Below are 11408 nucleotides of genomic sequence, written 5' to 3'. Positions count from 1 at the left end.
ATCCCAATCCAAATCGAAAAAGGGATCAGGGTCCTCACTAGCGGTGGTAGAAAATGTCGATTTTCCTGTTTATTCGCATTCATAAAAAGTGCACTAAATTTTTCCCCTCTTTCAAAAAGTTCCCAAAATTGAACAGATCTCTCAACGATTCATTCTAATTAAACCCCTGTTTTTGCATGCAGATCGAGATTCGGAAACATGCAGGGGCGGCGAAGGCAGTTTTTCCCTCGGCGGAATCGGAATCGATGTGAATCGGTTACCGTCTGGCTTCGATTGCGAAGATGAAGCAGGGGTTTCATCTCCGAACAGCACTGTCTCCAGCGTGAACGGCAAGCAGAGTGAGAGGGAAGGCAATGGCGAAGAGCGTGACGTGGAGGAGAGATATTGCTCCAGAGGAATCAGCGATGAAGATGATGACGGAGGTGAAACTTCAAGGAAAAAACTCAAGACTCTCCAAAGATCAAGCCATTGTTCTCGAAGAAAGCTTCAAAGAACACAACACTCTTAACCCCGAAGAAGAAGAAGAAGATGATGGTGAATTGGTGCTGAAAAAGTTTGAAAGGGTTTGATGCACAAACCAGAATGAACGAAGAAGGAGAGAGAGGCACAGTACAGTGAAGGAGAAAGGGGAGAAGGGAAAGGTAAAGGGAAAGGGGAATAGTCAAAATTACCCTTTGGTCCACCAATGAACCAAAATATAAGTAGCCCACCCTAGTGGGCACCAAAAAATACACCATGTAAGCACTTCAACTTAAAGATTAATTTCAAATGTTTTTTTGGGTTAAATATGTTTTTGGTCCTTGATTTATGCCAGAAGTGGTGTTAAGATTTGGTGAAGAGAATAGACCAAAAATTTTGCAAATATTAAAACTGATGTAAAAAATTCATATGGACAATCTACATCTGATTAAGACTACCACATAGGTTAGTTACTATGCAAAAATTACATCATGTAAACACTTTAACTTAAAGACTTATTTCAAATGTTTTTTTCGGTTAAATATGTCTTTGGTTCTTGACTTATACACCTGAATCTAAAACAATCTCAGAAAAAAAAAATCCTTTTTTGTTATCTCTGAAAAATTTATTTGATTTAAAATAGTCTTTATGACATCATAAAATTTACATGACAATTTTTTTTTTACTCAGACACCTATCCACATAAAATTTTCACATTTGTTTTAGTCCTTAAAAAATTCCTTTCATCAAATTTAGTTCTTCTCCCATTTTCCCCACTTCCATGAAACCACTTTCTTTATCTTTTCACCATAGCAACCTCCCCTCCCCACCACAACCACCACCAAGCAACCACACAACCCCCACCACTTTCCCCAACCCCTCCCTCCCTCCCCTTCTATCCTAGTTGTAAAAACCCTTATCACCACCACCATGTACCACTCAACCCCCAATTGTCTATTTTCAACATTCTCACTTCCCTCATCAATTTTTTGCTTTCAATTTTTTAAGTTCAGGCATTTTTCTCTCAAAAAGTTCTTTGTTTCTTTCCTCGGAAGCTAAAAGAAAAAATGTTGAATTTTGGGTTCAAAGTCATGCGCTAACAGAACATATGAACACTTGTCAGTTTTACATGGGAAAACTTTGGTGCCTCTGTGGTCATTGTAATGAATCATCTTCTGTTATATCTGTCTAACCCACTAAGTTTCTTGCACCAATTTCACTTTTTTATGAGGTTATGTGGTCTTCCCCATCCCCTTCTTTCTTAATCACACAAACCATAATCATGAATTTTCTCCAAATTTCCCAAAACCACAATGTTAAGTGAGAAGTTTTCGCGAATCTAAGACACACCCAAATGGTAGAACCTCGGAAAAAAGTGAACATGAAGCAAGAAACTTAATGGGTGGGACTTAAGATAGTAACTAAAGATGATGATCCATTACAATGACCACAGAGGGACCAAAGTTCAATGCTTTCCCATGTAAAACCGGCAAGTGTTCATATATTATGTTAGCGCATTCTTTTCAACATTATTACCCTTAACAAAGAAATTAATAAAAATAATACAAAAATTTAAAATGAATTATGAAAATGAAAAAAATAACTATTTTTGTGGACATCACCTACTTTTTAATACAAAAAAACAACATTCTCTCATTCTTTTCTCTATTCAGTTTTAATCAAACTAAATGAAAAAGGATCCACCTCACTCTTCCTCTTTTGTTTCGATTATATGAAACAACTTATCTAAATCTAAATAGTATATAAAAGAGAACCTAAAAGATGGAAACTTTTGACACTTGACATCCATTGAGGGAGGTTTCAGCTTTTTTTGTAAGATTAAAAAAAATCAAAAAGAAAATATTATTACCACTTATGGAAACTTGGGAGTGGCTCAATTGAAATTTGTAATTTGGTTGAGGGTATACATGTAATAGGCCACCTTAATTATTTATATTTATAATTATTTTAATCAGTTTAATGTCTAATATTAATGAATAATCAATTTTTGTCTCCCACCACCACTTTATGGACCAATCAAATTTTTTCAGAAAAACAATTTAAACAATCATTTTGCCTATTTCAAAAACCACCTCATTCATGACCAATGAGATTTAATCTAAGTTTAGTCACATTTGAATCATCTTTATGTGCTTTCTGATTTCTTTTTTCTTTCAACGTAATTAATTCCCACTATTATAGGGAATTTGTGCAGAATAAATTTTGAATTGCAATTTTGACCCTTTTCAATTACGTTGATTAAATTATTTACAATTGTCAAAGCAAAACATTTCACCCCTTTCAACCTTTTTCGAAAAGGTATAGAGAAAATAATTTGGGAAATGTGGCCTCTAATTAATTGGACTCGAGCCCCAACAATTAATTAAATCAATTGTCATCTCTTCTATGTTATTACTAGCTTTCTGTGCAAGATTTAAACTAATTGGTCAATTAAATTTCACATATGGATTCATGATTCCAAGGATTCAAATATCTCCCTCAATTTTTTTCCCGCTTCAGTTTACATGTTCTCCCTATAAATTATCACCTCATTTGCCCCATACCACCATTATGCTTCACAATCTCATGTGTCTATCTTTACAGTTGTGTTTTTCTTCTCGAATCTTTTTCTCCGGTGTGCCTACCAGAATTGATTGTTAAGAAAATCTGGATCCGTTCAGGAATTTTCAAAGCCTAAATTTTTTTGTCTTTTATTTGGTAAGTCTTCATTATTAATTTGTACTTGCTTATTCTTACATTACATGATTCATTGTTACACTTTTATGGTTATTTTTAAGGTACTTTTATGGCTGCATTTAAGTTTTTTTTTGTTTTTTATATTTCTGGATCTTGATGGTAGCCTAAATTATCATTTGATTTCTAGGTTATCAACACATATGATCGAAAATACTCAAGGTAACTGCTTCACCAAATTGGAGTCCTCAATAATGAACTGAAACTTGACCTTGGACTTAGAGACTTTTGCTAAGCTTGCCCACTCGGAGAATTGTTTAGTTTATTTGCTCTTATCTAATGGTGGAGATGCTTTGAAATGGGAATGAGAATATTACCATTTTTATGCTTCTCCTTCAGTTTCTAAAGCTATACTATCTACATGAAGGTTAATAAGCTGGACAACAATTCTAAGCAGTATATTCTCATCAGTCACTTCCAAAGCTAAATCCTCCATCGTGTTTAAGCTTATCTTGATGAAGATATAGATGCATGGTAAAAGACTATGACATTAAAGGATACGTGTTCTCTTGGATTTGGGGATTCTTGGTGGGCATCTTAGAGGTTAAAGGAAATATGTTCTCTTTTTATCTCTTTGATTTCTGATCTAATTGTATCTTCCATACTCCTTCTAGCGTCGCTCTGGCAATTTGGTATACCTTTTCAAATATATTTTTTCTGTTTGTTTTAATTTTTCTATGTCATTTCTAGAAGTACATAGCATTTATCTTTGCATTTGATGTTTTATTATGTGTATTACATTTTTCCTATATTTGTATTAGTGTAAAATGAGATGCCAATTATTAGAAGATTAAAGTCAGAATGTGGAGACCGAATTCCAAATTCCATAGGAATTCTTACACTGCATTTGCATATGCTTCATTTTCTACTTTGCAGGAAAGGCTTTAGGAACAAAGATAATGCACTGGCAGGAAATATTGTGACTATTGTTCATGAAAGAGTCGAAAGGAGGAACTCAAATTTTCCAGAATTGCCAAGACTAGAAACAAAATACAAAATCTCCAATGTATCCTAATAAGTGAATATAGGGATCTTTTGCCACTACTACATGCTAGCTTCTGACCTTATGTTTAGAAAGTTCTCTCGAAGAACCACACCATTGTGCATTGGTTGAGACAAATGGACACCTAGAGAGCGGAAATATAATCAGTTTTGATTTTTTTATTGAATATATATTATTTTTCTTTTCATTTTTTTTCACTTTTCTGAATCATGTAATGAGACCAATGGACATCTAAACGGTGAAATTATAATCAGTGTTGATTTTTTTGTTGAATATATATTATTGTTCTTTCATTATTCTCCACTCTTCTCGATCTTGAAAAGGAAATGAAATTGAACACTGTAAATTAATTAACATGACTAATATTTTGGGAAGCCAATCTTTTGAAAACAAATTGGAATTAAAATTTGTACAGAACTCGGTGCTATATTAATGGAAAAATTTATTACCATTGACAACTATTTTAATTTGTTTAAAATTCTTTTGTTCGAAAATATTTTGTTATAATTTTAGTACTTTTCGCAGACTTTTGAAATAATTTAAGAGATATACATAAACATTATAATTTGATAGGTCAATATAGAGCTCTCACGGGGAATTAGAGAAAAATTAACATATTTAGTATATATTTATTGGTTACATAAAAAAAAGCTCCTAACTGAGGAACATTTTACATGAAAATACTTTAAAATTGAAATTATCATAATTTTTTTTAATATAATTATAGTATTTTTTTTCAGACTTTTAAATAATTTTAAGAGTAGATACACATAACCATTTTAATTTGATTGTGAAAGTAGAGATTCCACGGGTAAGAACTTTTATATTAAAATTGTTCCAACATGAAAATAAAAAACAATAAATTTCAATATAATTTTAGAATTTTTCGCCATAAGTTTAAAAGTAAATATATACAAAAATATGAAATTTTGACGGGAATTGGAATAAATGAACATATATTGCTTTATGTTTAAGTTACATATTAAAAAGCCCAGATGAGGAGGAACATTTTGCATGAAATACTTTCAAGTTGAAACTAATAGAAAATGTTTTGTTATAATTTTAGTATTTTTCCCAAGATTTTTAAATAATTTAAGAATATATGTACAAAAGCATTATAATTTGATTGTGCCAACGGGAAATTAGAGAAAAATAAACATATTTAGTTTGTATTTATTAATTATATAGTAAAACACTCAATCGGGTGTTTTTGACAAAAGAATTAGGTTTCTTTACTAAAATAAATTTCACCATAAAAAATGAAGACTATAATAATAGAAATTTGATTCCAATTTTCAATTAAAATTTGCATGAAAATAATTAAAACTTATAGAACATATGTTTTAATATAATTTTTTTACGTTTTAAATAATCTTAAGAGTAGATTTATAAAAGCATTGAAAATAGGGATTCCACTGGAAAGAACATTTATATTAATATATTTCCAAGTAAAAATAACAAAAAAATAAAATTTAATGTCATTTTTATTTTCTTTCATAAGTTTAGAAGTAAATATAAAAAAAAAAGAAGTTTTGATCTAAATATTAGTCACACTCGAGTTGGAATAAATTACCAAATATAGTCTATACTTTCAATTTGAAACTAATAGATAATAAAAATTAGAAACTGATAGGTCAATATAGAGCTCCCACGGGGAATTAGAGAAAAATAAACATATTTAGTCTATATTTATTAGTTATATAGTAAAAAGCTCCTACATGAAGAATATTTTGCATGAAAATAATTTCAAGTTGAAACCAATGGAAAATGTTTTAATATAATTTTAGTTATATTCTCATACTTTTAATTAATTTTAAGAGTAGATATATAATGGACCAATTTAATTTGATTGTGAAAAAGAGATTCCACAGGGAAGAACGTTTGTATTAAAAATTTTCAATATGAAAATAACAAACAATAAACTTTAATATTATTTTATATTTTTTTCATAAGGTAAAGTTAAATATATATAAAATTATGAATTTTTAACGGGAATTGGAATAAATGAACATATATAACTTTTATTTATTTATGTTTAAGTTACATATTAAAAAGCTCATACGGGTAAGAACATTTTACATGAAAATACTTTCGAGTTGGAATTAAAAGAAAATATACTTTAATTTTAGTACTCTTCCCAAACTGTGTAAATAATTTAAGGGTATATATACAAAAACATTATAATTTGATTCTGAATATAGGGCTCCCACTGGGGATTAGAGAAGAAATAATATATTTGGTCTATATTTATTAACAATATAGTACAAAGCTCCTACGTGATGATGAACATTTTACATGAAAATACTTTAAATTGAAAATAATAGAAAATGTTTTAGTAAAATTTTAGTACTTTTCGCATACTTTTAAATAATTTTAAGAGTAACCATTTTTAATTTGATTGTGAAAATATAGATTCCACGGGAAAGAAAATTTATATTAAAATATTTTCAAGTTGAAAATAAAAAACAATATAATTTTATAATTTTTTTCATAAGTTTAAATGTATGTGTTTATATATATATTGACGACAATTGGAATAAATGAATATATATTGCTTATATTTTGTCATGTTTCAGTTTTTTGATGAGAAAGTAAAATAAATTATTGAGTCGCTTAATTCAAGTTTTCTAAGCATCCAATCAGCATAACAATCTCATATGAGAGAGAGAGAGAGAGAACAATTTGTCACACATGAATTGAAAATATATAGTATATATTTGTTGGTGTATAGATTACATAGTAAAATGTTGATACGATGATGAACATTTAGCATGAAAATACCTTTCAAACTATTTGTCACGCGAGGATTGAAAATATATTTGTTGATGTTTAGGTTACATAGTAAAAAGCTGATACGATGGGGAACATTTAGCATGAAAATACCTTAAAGTTGAAACTAATAGAAAATGTTTTAATATAATTTTTAAACTTTTTCTAGACTTTTTAAATATTTTTAGGAGTAGATATACATAAGCATTACAATTTAATTGTGAATATAGACTCCGATGAGGAAGAACGTCTACATTAAAATATTTTCAATTAAAAATAAGAAAAGAGCAACTTTTATTATAATTTTATGGGTTAAGCGGAGGAGGTCCAGAGATCAATTCCTGAATAATGCAATTTATCAATCCGATGTACCAAAAAATATCACATCTTTTATATCATAATCATATTAATTAAACATAGAATTATATTTGTATTTATTTATCATTTATATAAAAAATAATCCATATATTAAAAACAATTTTTAATATGTTCATAAATATGCCCCGTGCATCGGCACGGGTACACATACTAGTACAATATAAAAGAGAAACTATAAGAAGGAAAGAATTGACACTTGGCAAGCATTGAGGGACCTTTCAACCATTTTTCCAAGAATTAAATAAATCAAAAAGAAAATGTTATTACTACTTTTGGAAACTTCAAAGTGGTACTTTTGATAATTGGAATTAAGTTGAGGGTAGCTAGGTAATAAGCCACTTAATTTATTTATATTTTGAATTTTTTTAATAAGTATAATGCCTCTTATTAATGATACCTCTTGAATTTGTTTCCCACTACCCATTTATTGACCAATCAAACTTTTTCTAAAAAATTATTTAAACCTTTAGTTTGACTTAAAAAAAATAACCTTGGAACTCGGATTACGTTTAAGTTCCATTTGATTGTTTCCAAGCCAAACTTTCATTGAAATTCTAAATATGTTTAATACTGAATTGATGGGATTCAATGTACCACATTAATTCGTTTCTGATTTCTTTTTCTTTTTAGTCCTAACACTTATCAACTTCTATTTTTTATATAATTAAAAACATTATTTTAATAATTTGCCACCCATTGTGACCACTTAGAAAATTATTGTCCAATTAAGAAGAGGAAAAATTAAGGAAAATCAACAATTAATGGCAGCTGTACACATTGAACATTTGAATCATTAATTCTTATTAGTCCCAACACTTATTTTCTTGAACGTTTACATTAAAATTCATAGTGATGTGTTGAACTTTTTCTTTTTTCTTTCTACAATTTCACTATCACTTAACCCAATTAACTTTGAATTCTCAAGTTATCACTTTGGGACTGTGTTTACGAAAAAAAATTCATCAATTCCCATTAAAAAAAAACTGCCTCATACACTGATCAGTTAGATAATTCAAATTCAAAAAATCTGTTTTGATTTCCTTGAATGTCATTATTTGTGTTGATTACCTCTACAATTTACAACAACCTCAGTTTAAATATTTAGATTCTATCACATTTTATTTTGATTGGTTTATTTTGCCAACCCATTTTTACAGATTTCATGAGGCTACACCTATAAATAAGACATGAGGTTTTGGTTCAAAACATCAATCCTTCTATCTTCTACCGTCTGCGTTTTCTTGACGGTGGCATTCGTAGCACTTGCTTGATTCTTACTTATCTTTGTTTTTCAATTAATCATCTTTGTTTGTATTTATTTTGCTGAGAACCATGCTAGAGTTTTGCTCAGTTTTGATCAGCTATCTTTCTGTTTAAAGAAGTCGGTGTGACGTTTTTTCAGAATTGAAAGAACATGGTCTTTTGTGACCTGATTTTTTTGGAAGCAAATATTAAGCCGGATCCGTACCTTGATGTCTTCATGAAGGTGAGAAAGAAGCTATTATTTATCAATCTTTATTGCAATTACACCAGTTATTTTCACAGCTATGGATATAGAGACTCAACATTTGAATGATTTTTTTATACACTAGGCAGCTACAATCCGTTTAAAGATCCATTTAATTTTTGTTCATTTGTGCTAGAGGTTGCTTTCCCCTCTTTTTACCCAACTCAATTTGTTTTTACCATTGATATATGAATTGTCTAGGTTGTACTTTCCTTTCAGTTTCATTCATTTCTTTGGGTTGTTTTGTGAGAACCCATAGAGTTTTTTCTTTTGGTGTTTTCTGTAGTTTATCCAAGTTCATGTTCTGGTGGTTTATTTGAGTTTCTTTTATGTACAGGTTCTACTTTGTGATTCCTTCTTTTAATGGATGATAGGAAAGTCTTCCCTTCACCCCAACCATCATAGGCCCTATTGAAACACCTCAAAGTGCAGGAGATGATAAGAAATCACTTCCAGAAGTTTTCTTTGATAACTATATATGCAGATTTCAACAAACAATAATTGTTAATGTGTGATGTGTCCAACAATATAATTATAGATGAGTATGAATCTCCACAAGAAACATTTGTATAGTAAAACATTCGGCATGACACACTTGTGAATTAAGTTTTCCATTGTTTGCTATGCAAGAGCATGACTCCAACTGTATTGAGTAATTAAGATCAACAATTCAACATGCAACTTAATTTCTCTTATTTATTAAGATTAAGAAACATTTTCTTAAGGAAGATTAAGAAACATGATTTTGCCTCTGATTAAATTTCTTACAGTCAAATTTCTTTGATTGATTTATAGATCAAATTGAGTGACAACTGATAAATCAAGTTCCTTATATGCATCTAATCCACTTAGATTTGTCATAATACTCACCTATGTAGATTTAACAAGAAGACCCTTTGCTTTTGCAACTTATATTTTTTTTTTGAAACACAACTTATATTATATTAAACTTTGGAATGAATCATAAAAAAAAACTTTCGAGCATTGAATATAGTCGACTACTGCCACTAATCTAGGGAAATTTACTACTCCTAATTTAGCACATGATCAATTTCTATGCACCGACGGTGTAAAAATTTTTACATCATCATTCAATCACAACCTTCTATTTTCTATTTTAGATATTATTAAATTTAAAATTAATTGTGAACTAACAAAATGGAGGGATGTGATTGAATGATGGTGTAAAACTTATTTACACCATCGCTGCATAGAAATTAATCTCTTTTTTAAAACGAAATGGAAAAGCCGCATAACGCTCGCTTTAAGTTGTATTGCACACTACATTTGAAATCAAAGACTATCCTCTTTTTTTAACGGAAATGCTCACCTCAGTTTATAATAAATTCAAAAGCTCAACTATATATATGTTCACATTTGTTTGTGAAAATAGGGATCCCACGAGAAAGAAAAATTACAGTAAAATATATCTCAGTTAAAAATTACAAAATATAAATTTTAATATAATTTTATATAACACAAATTTTGATACTAAAAATTTGTCCCACATGAATTGGAATAAATTAACAAATATAGTTTGTATTTATTTATGCTCAAGTTACATAGGAAAAATCTCCTACTGGAGGAACGTTTTTACATGAAAATAGTTTGAACTTAAAACTAATAGAAAATACATTTTAATATAATTTTGGTACTTTTTAAAGTCTTTTAAATAATATTTTGATAGATATATATAACAATTTTAATTTTATTGTGAAAATAGAGATTCTATGGGGGAAATATTTATATTAAAGTATTTTCAAGTTGAAAATAATAAACAATAAATTTCAATATAATTTTTTATTTTTTTCATAAGTTTAAAGGTAAATATATGAATCCCGTGAATTGAAATAAATGAACATAGCTTATATTTATTTATGTTTAAGGTATATATTAAAAATCTCATACGGGGAGGGATATTTTGCAAGAATATGCTATCAAGTTGAAAATATTTGAAAATGTTTTGTTATAATTTTATTATTTTTCCAATACTTTTTAAATAATTTGAAAGTAGATATACAAAAGCGTTATAATTTGATTGTGAATATAGGATTCCCACGGGGAATTAGAGAAAAATAAACATATTTAGTCTGTATTTATTAATTATATAGTAAAAAGCTCCTACATGAGGAACATTTTGCATAAAAATACTTTCAAGTTGAAATTAATAGAAAATGTTTTAATATAATTTTAGTAATTTTCTCAGACTTTTAATTAATTTAAAGAGTAGATATACATAACCATTTAAAATTGATTGTAAAAATAGGGATTCCACGGGAAAGAACATTTAGAATAAAAAAAATCCAATTTGAAAATAACAAACAATAAATTTTGATATTATTTTAGTTTTTTTTGTTCATAAGTTATAGAGTTAAATATATATAAAAAATATGAAATTTTGACGGGAATTAGAATAAATAAACATATATAGCTTTTATTGATTTATGTTTAAGTTATATATTAAAAAGCTCAACGGGTAGGAATATTTTACTAGAAAATACTTTCAAGTTGAAATTAATAGAAAATATGTTTTAATTT

The sequence above is a fragment of the Lotus japonicus genome, chromosome 1 (genome assembly GCF_012489685.1).
Source record: "Lotus japonicus ecotype B-129 chromosome 1, LjGifu_v1.2".
NCBI lineage: Eukaryota > Viridiplantae > Streptophyta > Magnoliopsida > Fabales > Fabaceae > Lotus > Lotus japonicus.
The sequence above is the reverse complement of the archived record's forward strand: the minus strand, read 5'-3'. Positions refer to the sequence as shown.